Consider the following 14,324-nt stretch of genomic DNA (forward strand, 5'->3'; position numbering starts at 1 on the left):
ATCAAGTAATAATGCTATTCCTTTACCCTGCTTGGTCATAGCACGGTAGTGGGAGCTGCCAGCTTCACAAGTTTTAACTCTGTCAGAGCACTTTGAAAAAGTGGTCTGTGGTATCTGGAAAGCTGATGTTGCGTGTGAAGATTACAGACAAGCTTTATCCAAGGAGATCCAGCTCTTGAAGTTGGGAAAGTGGTGCCTCTTCGGTTTTCGAACAAGCAATCCTGTCGGGGATCTGGCTCTCGAGATTCGGAGAACGATGCCTCTTCGATTTTTGAGAAAGCAATCCTACTGGGGGTCTGGCTCTCGAGATTCGGAGAGCGGTGTCTTCGATTTTTGAGAAAGTAATCATGTTGGGAGTCTGGCTCTCGAGATTCGGAGGGCGGTGATGCCTCTTCGATTTTTGAGAAAGCAATCCTACTGGGGGTCTGGCTCTCGAGATTCGGAGAACGATGCCTCTTCGATTTTTGAGAAAGCAATCCTACTGGGGGTCTGGCTCTCAAGATTCGGAGAGCGGTGTCTTCGATTTTTGAGAAAGTAATCATGTTGGGAGTCTGGCTCTCGAGATTCGGAGGGCGGTGCCTCTTCGATTTTGGAGCAAACAATCTTGTTGGGAGTGTTTTCTCGAATGTGAGTAAAGGTTGGGCATGTTTGCTAGTCTACCTTGCCACGAAGCACAGAGGTTGACACACAGGGACTTTCCGATTATCCAGCCGTGGTATTGTTCCTTTACCCTCTCTTCGATTTTTGAGAAAGTAATCATGTTGGGAGTCTGGCTCTCGAGATTCGGAGGGTGGTGCCTCTTCGATTTTGGAGCAAGCAATCTTGTTGGGAGTGTTTTCTCGAATGTGAGTAAAGGTTGGGCATGTTTGCTAGTCTACCTTGCCACGAAGCACAGAGGTTGACACACCGGGACTTTCCAATTATCCAGCAGTGGTACTGTTCCTTTACCCTTGTGGGTAATAATATGGTAGCTAGACCTTCAAAATTTATGTGTCTAAACTTTGTTAGTGTTGTTTCTTTGCTAATCTTTTACCCTTCTTGGTCAGAGCGATGTAGTGGGAGCTGCAAGCTTCACGTGTCTCAACTTTGTCAGAGAACTTTGGCAAAGTTATATGTGGTACCCATGAGCTACTGTTGCGTGTGGGAAGTGGGTGATTGAACAGTACAATTCATGTGCTTTCTACTTCGCCAGAAATCTACGACAGAATGCCCATAATTTCCGCAAAGCTGAGTGTGCGTGTGACAGGTGCTGACAGGGCTGGAAAAGTAGGTGCCTCTTCAATTTCTGAGATCGGCCCTCGTGGTCTCTGAGCAGCCCAGCTTTTGAGAAAGCAAGCCTCTTCGATTTCTGAGATCGGCCTTCATGGTCTTTGAGCAGCCCAGCTTTTGAGAAAGCAAACGCCTCTTCGATTTCTGAGATCGACCCTCGTGGTCTCTGAGCAGCCCAGCTTTTGAGAAAGCAAACGCCTCTTCGATTTCTGAGCAGGCGCCTCTTCGATTTCTGAAGCTTCATCGAGTGCAGATTTTTATAGGGGCAGACATTAAGTTCCAAAGCACACTTGAATATCCACCAGTAGAAGCTCAATTCTTGCACTTCTAAGATCTTGATTTGTCCGACCTCTTCTCTCTTCAACACCTTTGAAAATGTCTGGCCCCTCCGACCGTCGTTTTGACTTGAACCTTGTTGAAGAGGCAGCCCCGCCTTCTCCAGACAACATATGGCGCCCATCCTTCGTCTCCCCTACTGGTCCTCTTACCGTTGGGGATTCCATGATGAAGAATGATATGACCGCTGCGGTAGTGGCCAGGAACCTTCTCACTCCCAAAGATAACAGACTACTTTCCAAACGGTCTGATGAGTTGGCTGTTAAGGATTCTCTGGCTCTTAGTGTTCAGTGTGTAGGTTCTGTGTCTAATATGGCCCAACGCCTATTTGCTCGAACCCGCCAAGTTGAATCATTGGCGGCTGAAGTGATGAGTCTCAAACAGGAGATTAGAGGGCTCAAGCATGAGAATAAACAGTTGCACCGGCTCGCACATGACTATGCTACAAACATGAAGAGGAAGCTTGACCAGATGAAGGAATTTGATGGTCAGGTTTTACTTGATCATCAGAGATTTGTGGGTTTGTTCCAAAGGCATTTATTGCCTTCGTCTTCTGGGGCTGTACCGCGTAATGAAGGTCCAAATGATCAACCTCTGATGCCTCCTCCTTCTAGGGTTCTGTCCAGTACTGAGGCTCCGAATCATCCCCCTCCGGTGCCTTCTCTTTCTGGGGCTCTACCGACTACTGAGACTTCTCCTAAGCAACCTTTATGAAGGCTCCCTCTTGTTTGTTTCTTTTGACTCAAGTATATGTACATATTTGTAACTTATCGGGGATATCAATAAATAAGCTTTCTTTCATTTCAACGTATTGTGTTAAATACACCAAAGCCTTCTTCGCTAAGTTCTTTGAATTTTCTTTTGTTGAAGCTTGTATGTTGAAGCTTTATGAGTGGAGCATATAGGTTGAGGTAGTGTTCCCTTAATTTCCCGAGTGAGGAAAACTTCTCGGTTGGAGACTTGGAAAATCCAAGTCACTGAGTGGGATCAGCTATATGAATCTTAGAACGCCATTGTGTTCTGTCCTGTGTCATGTCCTCCGTTAGATCCAAGTACTCTAAGTCTTTTCTTAGGGTCTCTTCCAAAGTTTTCCTAGGTCTTCCTCTACCCCTTCGACCCTGAACCTCTGTCCCATAGTCGCATCTTCTAATCGGAGCGTCAGTAGGCCTTCTTTGCACATGTCCAAACCACCGTAACCGATTTTCTCTCATCTTTCCTTCAATTTCGGCTACTCCTACTTTACCCCGGATATCCTCATTCCTAATCTTATCCTTTCTCGTGTGCCCACACATCCAACGAAGCATCCTCATCTCCGCTACACCCATTTTGTGTACGTGTTGATGCTTCACCACCCAACATTCTGTGCCATACAGCATCGCCGGCCTTATTGCCGTCCTATAAAATTTTCCCTTGAGCTTCAGTGGCATACGGCGGTCACACAACACGCCGGATGCACTCTTCCACTTCATCCATCCAACTTGTATTCTATGGTTGAGATCTCCATCTAATTCTCCGTTCTTTTGCAAGATAGATCCTAGGTAACGAAAACGGTCGCTCTTTGGTATTTCTTGATCTCCGATCCTCACCCCTAACTCGTTTTGGCCTCCATTTGCACTGAACTTGCACTCCATACATTCTGTCTTTGATCAGCTTAGGCGAAGACCTTTAGATTCCAACACTTCTCTCCAAAGGTTAAGCTTTGCATTTACCCCTTCCTGAGTTTCATCTATCAACACTATATCGTCTGCGAAAAGCATACACCAAGGAATATCATCTTGAATATGTCCTGTTAACTCATCCATTACCAACGCAAAAAGGTAAGGACTTAAGGATGAGCCTTGATGTAATCCTACAGTTATGGGGAAGCTTTCGGTTTGTCCTTCATGAGTTCTTACGGCAGTCTTTGGTCCTTCATACATATCCTGTATAGCTTGGATATATGCTACTCGTACTCTTTTCTTCTCTAAAATCCTCCAAAGAATGTCTCTTGGGACCCTATCATACGCTTTTTCCAAATCTATAAAGACCATGTGTAAATCCTTTTTCCCATCTCTATATCTTTCCATCAATCTTCGTAAGAGATAGATTGCCTCCATGGTTGAGCGCCCTGGCATGAACCCGAATTGGTTGTCTGAAACCCGTGTCTCTTGCCTCAATCTATGCTCAATGACTCTCTCCCAGAGCTTCATTGTATGACTCATTAGCTTAATACCCCTATAGTTCATGCAATTTTGTACATCGCCCTTATTCTTGTAGATAGGCACCAAAGTGCTCGTTCGCCACTCATTTGGCATCTTCTTCGTTTTCAAAATCCTATTGAAAAGGTCAGTGAGCCATGTTATACCTGTCTCTCCCAAAACTTTCCACACTTCGATTGGTATATCGTCTGGGCCTACTGCTTTTCTATGCTTCATCTTCTTCAAAGCTACAACCACTTCTTCCTTCCGGATTCTACGATAAAAAGAGTAGTTTCTACACTCTTCTGAGTTACTCAACTCCCCTAAAGAAACACTCCTTTCATGTCCTTCATTGAAAAGATTATGAAAATAACCTTTCCATCTGTCTTTAACCGCGTTCTCTGTAGCAAGAACCTTTCCATCCTCATCCTTGATGCACCTCACTTGGTTTAGGTCCCTTGTCTTCTTTTCCCTTGCTCTAGCTAGTTTATAGATATCCAACTCTCCTTCTTTGGTATCTAGTCGCTTATACATATCGTCATAAGCCGCTAACTTAGCTTCTCTCACAGCTTTCTTCGCCTCTTGCTTCGCTTTTCTATACCTTTCACCATTTTCATCGGTCCTATCCTTGTATAAGGCTTTACAACATTCCTTCTTAGCCTTTACCTTTGTTTGTACCTCCTCATTCCACCACCAAGATTCCTTTTGGTGTGGGACAAAGCCCTTGGACTCTCCTAATACCTCTTTTGCTACTTTTCGGATACAACTAGCCATGGAATCCCACATTTGGTTAGCTTCCCCCTCTCTATCCCACACACACTGGGTGATTACTTTCTCTTTGAAAATGGCTTGTTTTTGTTCTTTTAGATTCCACCATCTAGTCCTTGGGCACTTCCAAGTCTTGTTCTTTTTTCTCACTCGTTTGATATGTACATCCATCACCAATAAGCGATGTTGATTAGCCACGCTCTCTCCTGGTATAACTTTGCAATCCTTACAAGTTATACGATCCCCTTTCCTCATTAGAAGAAAATCTATTTATGTTTTTGACGACCCACTCTTGTAGGTGATCACATGTTCTTCTCTCTTCTTAAAGAAGGTGTTGGCTAAGAAGAGATCATATGCCATTGCAAAATCCAAGATAGCTTCCCCATCCTCGTTTCTCTCCCCAAAACCATGGCCACCATGAAAACCTCCATAGTTGCCTGTCTCCCTGCCCACGTGTCCATTTAAATCTCCTCCTATAAATAACTTCTCCGTCTGAGCAATTCCTTGCACCAAGTCTCCAAGGTCTTCCCAAAATTTCTCCTTCGAACTCGTATCCAACCCTACTTGAGGTGCGTACGCACTAATCATATTGATAAGTTCTTGTCCTATTACAATCTTGATTGCCATGATTCTATCTCCTACCCTCTTGACATCTACAACATCTTGTGTCAAGGTCTTGTCCACGATGATGCCAACACCGTTTCTCGTTCTATTTGTGCCTGAATACCATAGTTTAAACCCTGAGTTTTCTAGATCCTTTGCCTTACACCCAACCCACTTAGTTTATTGTAGGCACATAATATTTATCCTTCTCCTCACCATAACTTCTACTACTTCCATAGATTTTCCCGTCAAGGTTCCTATATTCCACGTTCCTAAACGCATTTTGCTCTCTTGAACTCTACCCTTCTGTCCTAGCTTCTTCACCCTTCCCCGTCTAATAGGATCAAAGTACTTCTTTTGTGTGTCCCGTGTAAAGTTGATAGAAGCATATGCTCCCAAACAACTTTGAGTGGAGTCGTTCGAAAAGAAGTTTCTATAGCCCCCTTGCTCATTTAACACTGCATCCGGGTGCCGATGGAGATACAGCGACCCTTGCTCACTTATCACTGTGCTCAGGCCACACAGCGCGCCACTTACGGGTGATGCCCTAGCTTTAGCGCGATTTCGTTCTGGATTCATTTTCATAAGGATTCGACGTGATCATGGAGTGCCGGTTGTCGACTACCTGACGCCTTCCCCCTCCTCCTTTATCCGGGCTTAGGACCGGCAATGTAAGATAAACTTACACGGCGGAGTTGGAAAGAAATAATAAAGAAGAATAAAACTTTTACCTTTGGTTCTTCTTCCTCGTGAACATTCTACATAATTGCAGCCCTTTGCTCTTTTCTTCTATTTCTATTAGGACTCTATTTCTATTTCTGTAGTTTGCATTCTTCTCTCCACCGCTGCACTCTCTACTCTCTCCCACCTTTTTGCCGTCTGTCTCCCCCTTTCATTTGAACCTAGCCTTCGTCTTTTAATAGACACAAGGACCAGTTCAGAGATCATTTTCTTTTTTCTGTTACATGTACCACTTTCTTGGGATGTGGAGAGGTTGAGAGAAGGCCACCACTTAGTGGAGAACGTGGGAGGTTTGGGAGCGTCCATACAGACACGAACTCAAACTTGTCACACATTGAGCTCCATGTGTGCGTGTGGGTTGCAGAGATTTTTTCTCCTTTTCCTAATTAATATATTTTCCTTTGTGAAAATTGTTAGAACTAATCAAATGTCAATTATACAATATATAATAATTTGCACAGTTTATTTCGAATGAAAATTTGACAATAGATACAATATTTCAAAATATAAACAATTAATGAAATTGCATATAAAATCACAAATCACTGACTTGTTAATGAAGGTAAAGGCTTGCAGTAGCAATCTCCTAAGATAGAAATTCGCCCTTACGCTAGTGCAGTAGTTCAACAAATGTCTATCTTGTAGGATACAACTATCTAATCCAAATTCTTGCACTCGAACTTGGATTCTTGGCGAATTTACTAAGTGTTTCTCTGTGAAGAATTAAGGAGAAAGCGATGGAATTGATGATATTGGTTTCTGATATTACTGCCATATATATAATGGCATATTTGAATAGACGTAACCGTTCATGCTTATCATTTTAGAATGGAAGTAACTGTTTAATCAATCTTATCCTTTCGAAAAAAACTGAAGCCAAAAATCAAAAACAGAACTTGTGTTTTTTGTCCATCCGAGCAGAAGAGCCCCAAGGCCCATCTTTGACATTTAATATAACTAACAAACCCTCTAAGTCTAAGGCCTAAGGTCCATGGCTTTGGCCCAATTTCTTTCAAACCATAAGTGAGGGAACTCGCTTATAAAGAGGAGCTTCAAAAGAGGAATGGGCGATGTGGGACTAAAAGTTCCTCACAAGTTCACAAGTTCCAACAAAAATATATAGTTCAACAGATGCGTTTGGATTGGAGTTGACAAGAGTGGTTCATCCAAACCTCTGAAGAAACCCAGATTGTGAAAGTTAGTCTTTGAAGAAATTCATAACCTCTATTATAATCTATTTCCATTCCATTTTGGTTTTTATAATTTGGGGATTTGAATCCATAGTGGCGGGTGGTTACCATTGGATTTGGTTGAAATCGTGAAATTGAATATTATAATATATATAGGTGTAAAACTTGTGTTGGGTTCTGATAAGTTGTGTTGTAGTTATGTAGATTTGTAGTAGATAGACATTGAATCGTAATTCGATGGAAGATGAGTTAGAAATAGAAGAAATTATGGTGGAAAGAGAGGATGTAGATGCAGGAGATCAATTTGGTGCACGGAAAGTTGAATTTACTGTACCAACGACAGAAGATGAGTTGAAACCCAGTTTAAAAATGGAGTTTAGTTCGTTGGGATGATGGTTATACTTTTTACAACAATTATGCACTTCGTAAGAGAATTTGTTGTGAAAAGTTTGTTGTAACAATTTTCAAAGAAGGACAATGTGCACAGACAAATATTTGCATAAGTAAAAACAAGAGAACTTATTGGAAGTGCACAATGGAGGAATTAGAAATATTGGTTGCACCCAAAAGGACATGTATAATGTCAAGCGGCTAGTGTGAGTTCATCTAATCATGCTTGATGCGAAAATGATCAAAGAGCATTTTGAGGATGAAAAAGAGAAAAACGATTCATTCTATTTCAAGATGGAGATTGACAAAGGCGGAACACTTGACAATTTCTATTGGGGGGATGCTAAGTCACGACGTTGTTATGGCCATTTTGTGATGTGATTGTGTTTAACACCACTTTCAACACCAATGTGTACGAGATGATGTTTCCTCCTTTGTTAGGAATTAAAAATCATGGTCAAACCACGGTATTGGGTTGTGCATTCTTAATAAATGAAAAAATCGAGGATTTTGAGTGGTTATTTGAAGGATTCCTTAAAGCACTGTCGGGTAAGCCGCCCAAAGTCATAATTATGTATCAAGATGGCATATGATTAATAAATTCAATGACAACAGTTGGGTTGAAGGCATTTGAAAAGATTTGCATGATTGCATATGGGATTTTGAAAGCAAATAAGAATTTGAGGTAAGGTGGAAAGGGTTGGTAGAAGAACATGAGTTGGTTAATAAAGTGTGGTGTGAGCACATTTATGAATTATGTGCAAATTGGGTTCTGGGATTTTGTAAGCATGCTTTTATAGCTGGAATGTCAAGCAGTCAATGTGCAGAGAGTTTTCAATCCTCTTCAAGCAATATGTGCATAGGAAGCACTCTTTGATTGAATTCATCATTCGGTTTAATCGAGCCCCTAGACAACAACGTTAGAAATAGGTGGTTATTAACCATAATGATGAAAATCATGCCCTTCCATTGTAGCTTCGCACTGCAATGGAAGCTTAAGATGGGCAAATTGTACACCCATTATATGTTCGAACTGTTTAAAGTGGAGGAATTGAATAGTGTGGCTTGTTTCTTAAGGGAGAAGTCAGGGAATGGGAATGAGGCAGTGTATGAAGTACTTGAAAGGGTTGTGGAGGTGACAAAAATGAAGAGGTTGGTGGTTGATACGATCTCAGATTATGCTAAATGCATATGCAAAGAGATGAAGTTTCGGGGAGTTCCTTGTCAGCATATATTGGCCTATTTAAGAAAGAAACAAATAGAGTTGCTTCCTTAACATTACATATTGAAAAGGTGGCTTCAAATCGCCAAATCCAGTGTTGTTTTTTACAGTGAAAGTAAATGTGCCGACAATTCTACTGTGTCTAACAGAGCTCAGTTTTCAAGAAAAACTTCATATCTGATTGACAAAGTGGTGATGTCAGAGGAAGCTACCCAACTTCTGTCCCGGACTTTGAAGTTCTTGGATACGAAACTGAACTCTTTGGTTGGTGGTAATCTTGGTCGAAAAAGAAAAGAGAGTGAAGAGAGAGGTAGGAGTTCTCAAACCAAGTTGCTTAAAGATCCAATTCAAATTAAAAGAAAAGGGGCGTCAAAAACAAGTACAAAAGAGAAGTGAAGTCAATATTGAAGACACACTGGTGGCAAGAAGAATTGTCCATAACCAAACACAAGGTAGGCAATGAAATTAATTATCGCTTAGGCTTTACCTCACAATATATTAGGGGTTGAAATTAGTAGAACAATTTTGGATTGTTTTCTAATTGTCCAGGTCTTGCCCGACCGATGCCAAAAAAACACACAGAGACCGCACCTAGCGTTGTTGACACTGATAGAAATTGTGATACAATAATTGTGACTTGTGATGAATGTATACAAATATTTGCGACACCTTATGACCCGTCTATGAAAATAATACTTTATAACTTATATCGAAGCTTGAAATTACAATATACTAAAAAAGTGCAGTAAAGGTACAAGATACTGTGCCGTAAATATTTAAGAAGGCAAATTTCAATGTAAAAATCCTTTAGTGCCTTATGAGCCACCTTTATGTGCTCATGATCCTTGTAATCACCACCATCTCTGATGATGTCATCCACATGTGAGGAAAAAAATGCAGTCTCAATCATATCCCTTGTGGTTAGCATAGAGGTATGAACAAAATTTCTCAATCATATCTCTACGCTGGGTAACACCCTTCCTGGTGCTCGGCTTCATGATCTTTTGTTTATCTTTGTCTTTGCAAATTTGATTGACCAAATTGGTCATCCGATTGGCTTAGGTTGGCATCCATTGGATGGATGAGGAAATAAAAATTCCAACGATATTAATAGTTAAATAATATCTTGGGATTATCTTAGAAATATGCCTTATTGGATATGATTGGGCATCCTTACTTGTTTGGGTTGATCTTCAATGAGAAGAGTATTAAATATATGATTTAGTAATTAATCCTATAGTTAATGCATTTGACTTTTTCCTCCTTGCCATGAGCAAGGGATCTTAGGTATGGTTTGGGGTTGAGATGATTTAAAAAAAAAACTAGAATGAAAAAAAGCTGGAGTAAAATTTGTGTTTGGTAACTCAGCTTATTTTCAAAGTCACTATCATTTTAAGCTGAAAAGTGGCAAAATGCTGAAGCAGTAAAATGCAGCTTCTCAAAACCAGCTTTTTTTTTAAGAGGCGGGTGAACAGTAGAATTTAATGAAACTTTCACAATCTCATAAATACCTTCCTCCATTTCTCCTTCTTGCTGCGCAGAGCTCTTCATGAGTCTCTGTCTCTCTCTTCTTTCTCTCTCTAGAACCAGAAGCTCCAAGTCTATAAGGTTCGTTTTGGCATCGAATCGGGTCCTGCATTTGTATAAATCGGAGTCGTTTGATTGGTGCTGGAAGGGATTCGGATTTCAACGATCGAATTCGCTTTTTGTCTAAGTGGATGGTATGATTATGGTTGAAGATGAACCCGATGTGCTGCATTGCGCCGATTTCGGTCGATCGAGACCGGGGCACCCCGGTGGCGGCGAAAATGAAGAATTTTGATCTGGGTTTTTTCACAACAAAAAAGAAGGTGATTTGAACTTTTTAGAGAGAGAGGATTTGGATGGAGTGCTTGCAGTTGTATCATTAAAGAAGAAGACCAGAGGATAATGGAATGGAATAAAAAATGGCAAAAGTGGATTAAAATATCGTAAGAATAATGACTAGATAATGCTGGAACGAAATTAAAAAAAATGGAAATAGTGGATTAAAAATTGTAAAGAAAATTAACCTATATTTGTTAAGAAAATTAAATTAATAGCACATCTAGTATTATAACCTTTTTGGTCATTTCACACAATCACAGCTGTTTTACATAAAAGTTTACCAAACACTATCATACTGCTTTTTTTTTTCCAAAAGCACTTTTACAAAAAAGTTTACCAAACACTCTGCTGCTTTATTTCACAGCCGCTTATTCTCACAGCACAACAAAAGTAGTTTTTTTTCAAAGCACAACAATACCAAACCAGCCCTTAATGATGTCATCAGCAGCTGCTCTAGCCTCCAGCGATGTTGGACTGCGCGTGAGAATCATTGTGAGTCATGCCCATTTAATGGGGACATTCTTGTCTCTTTTGGGAAGAAATTCACGTCTCTAAAACATTTTCAATTACTTTTGACTCCACATTAATCTTTTTGTGTGATATGGTATGGAGTATTAATATATTATACTGAGATTGTTTTTGTATGGTGTGGAGAAAGCACACTTCAAATCCTGCATTCCATCTATTTGAAAATGAAATATAAGAGAGAATATGTTGTTTTTTTTTTTTGGATGGAAGAGAATATGTTGTTCAGTTGTTGTACTGTAGTGCGTGAACAGAGAAAAAAAGCATTAAAAAGGCCTGTGGACTAAATGACTCCTTGAAATTTCGAATGCTTATCTATATATATAAAGAGAGAAGACCAGTTTGGTGATGCATTCAGAAATGCCAAGAAAGCCCCTTTATTTTCATCACAATTGAAATCCAAAAAAAACAAAATGAGGACAAACTAGTAAAAAAACCAAACTCATCATCCCAAAGGGTAGTTTGATAACAGTTCTCACTCTTTCACTACCGATACAACACGTTCCCACTCTTTCACAACTGCCCGTGCCAGTTTGCATCAAACTCCGCTCCTCCTCTTAACCTTTGGCCAATGTAAAACTCTATTCATTTTCTTCCTCCATTAGTTCGTCAATCATCTCACACGTATTCAAATATTATTTTTGTTTCCTTTTTTTTTTTTTTGGGAAATTTTTTAGTCCTCTGGATTCTTCTATTGACACTCAATTCCGAGATCTGATCATGCTTTTTTGAATTGTAGCATAAAGAGGTGATGAGGCTTTTCAACCCATTTACAAAGGACCTCAATGCCATTGGGTGTTTGAGTGGTATTTTCGTTTCTATTGTCTCTGTCTTTTTTATCATATCAATTCACAGGCAACAACCGAGTCCTCTCTCCTAAATCGTCCTAATTGGTCACTTCATAAACTCCTTTTATTTGGATTTTACAGCAATCTCATTATTCATTTAGCCTATATAAGAGTTGTATTTACACCGGCTCATTGTTCATAGCCGTTTGGTAATTATTCCACTGGTAATTCTGATGTGAATCTCTCATATTCATAACATGTTAATAGCACATGGCATGGCCGTGGACATCTATTGTAGTTTTTTTTTATTTCAGTTTTACAGAGGTGCAGCCGCTGAGTCCTGACCACGACGCGGACGAAGTTGTAACGACAGTCTAAAAAGGTACTTCTACAAAATTTCAAAGGATTCTTAACCTCACACCTCTCTTCCGTCCTATTCATGTATGAAATATTTTTCAATTTGATTCTTTCATTGTTTGGGTGGTTTAGTTTAGTTCTTGATTGATTGGGAATGGCTGGATATTAGTTACTTCCATTATTGCGTTACAACCTTTTTGTTATTTTCTTATATTATTGGATATTTCATTTTCTGATTGCACGAATCTTGCAATTGACCTTAATTTGTAGAAATGTGCCGATTCACTCTTTTCATTCTCTTTGTTTCTTTGCAGATTTACGAAGAAGGATTTGACTTTGAAAAATCACTTCAAGCTCTGGAAAATTTATCTTCCATTGAGAGGTTTTCAAAATGTTGGATGACAACAGTTGAATCATTTATTCTCAAATGGTAGTTTATTGACTTACTTACTAATTAGTATGGTACATTGACGACATTAGTTAGTTAGATTCAGTGAATTTTATATCAACAACGGAGTGTGCATGATTCCTTTGTTCACATTACCCATGCTAAAAGCTCTACTTCACAGCAAGCTACGTGCGACGTGAAGAAGAGCTTGCAATATCTTTTTAGTTCTCAATTAGGTCATCGAGTAAAGCCTCAAAATCCATTTCTTAATTCATATCTATTTTCTTATGGGTTGTGCCGTACAAAGTTATCTATTTTTCAAATCAATTTTTATTTTGAATTTTTGTGTTTGTGCTTAATCGAGTCTGCAGTAGAAATGAAGTCAGGTGACGTTGTAAACTTCCACCCCCGTTCGTCAAAAGGTGTGTTAAATCTTCATTACACCAATTGCAGGTTCTCATACTATTTCCAATTTTCGGTATCGCACATAAGAAATGATGGAGTTCTTGATTTTTCATATGCCTTCATATGTCGAATGTCATCTAAATTTAGTTGTAGTTATTTGTTGTAACTTTTTGAAATGGCAGTCTTAGTATTTGCCCAGCAATTTTTGTGAATTCCAAACTTTGCTTATAATTATAGTCACGTATAAACTTCCAATTGGATTTGTTCCCCGGCCATCCTAATATAATACCAGTTCTTTTGCTTTTATGTAGAAGTAAGAAGATTGTTTTGCCCTTATGTATCTTGCTTGTTTCTGTTCACGAAGTTGCCAAGAAAAAAGTACTTTGTGATCATTTTCTTTTCTTCTTTTATAGTATAGTGATGTGTGGATAAAATTTGTCTTTTTTTCTCTGTATCAACAAACTATTACCCGTCCGTCCCTAAGCATGTTCTGTTAAGAAACTTTTGATTTTTCTTTTGTTTAATTTTTCATCCGATAACATTTAAATCATTACTTTACGCAAAGTGAAAACGAAAAACATGACAACTTTTTAGGACGTGCATGGTAAAGAAAAAAAAATTCCTCTTTGCACAATACATTTAAATATATTTTGACAACTACAATGAAAAAAAAAAAAAAAAACTAGCACAATACACTTTTAGGGGCGCGTAGCGCCCGTGATGCAAAAATGCCTCTCGCACGCAGTGCGTGCGGAGAGGCTAGTTGTCCTATGTTGTAGCGGCCTAAATAATTTTTTTAACTGATTCTTTTTCACGATCTATCCACCATTTGTCATTTTTAATTATCAGATTAAAAATTCAAACGAAGATAATATACATAATTTAAAACGACTGTGTAAGAAAAAAAAAATGTATAATTTTCGTTTTTCGCTACTTGCTCTTGTTGTTTTGTGGACTTTTTGATTTCGAGAGCTCTAATATGAGGAATGAGGATCCTCTTTGAATTCTTTTTGTCAGGATCCCAGAGGTCCTCCAATCACGTCCGTTCATTGTACATCGTGAGGTCATAAATCCTTGTAAATGTTTTATTTAAAATTGAATATAAACAGTATATGACTAAAATTGACCGCACAATATACGATGAACACACATGATTGGAGAATCTCTGAGATCCTCATAAAGAGGATCCGGAGAGGATCCTCATTCTAATGTGAGTAATGTCACTTAAAATATTCCTAAAATTAAGTGAGGATCAAGACTCGTGTACGGCTGTTGTCTTCCTTGGTTGACCATGCACTT

The 14,324-nt window shown here is 39.4% G+C and overlaps 1 long non-coding RNA gene across 4 annotated transcripts; it reads left to right on the top strand.

Annotated features, from left to right (window-relative positions):
* Positions 1–11,533: 11,533 nt before the first annotated feature.
* LOC126622034 (uncharacterized) lies at positions 11,534–12,770 on the top strand. 4 transcript variants are annotated; one of them, XR_007623266.1, is made up of 4 exons: positions 11,534–11,660; positions 11,827–11,893; positions 12,017–12,257; positions 12,547–12,770. It is a non-coding gene; the product is annotated as an uncharacterized LOC126622034 (long non-coding RNA). The 4 variants fall into 4 exon arrangements; XR_007623264.1 differs by having other exon boundaries at positions 11,827–12,257; XR_007623267.1 differs by lacking the exon at positions 11,534–11,660 and having other exon boundaries at positions 11,818–11,893.
* Positions 12,771–14,324: the final 1,554 nt, after the last annotated feature.

Source organism: Malus sylvestris, chromosome 5 (assembly GCF_916048215.2).
Source record: "Malus sylvestris chromosome 5, drMalSylv7.2, whole genome shotgun sequence".
NCBI classification, from domain to species: Eukaryota; Viridiplantae; Streptophyta; class Magnoliopsida; order Rosales; family Rosaceae; genus Malus; species Malus sylvestris.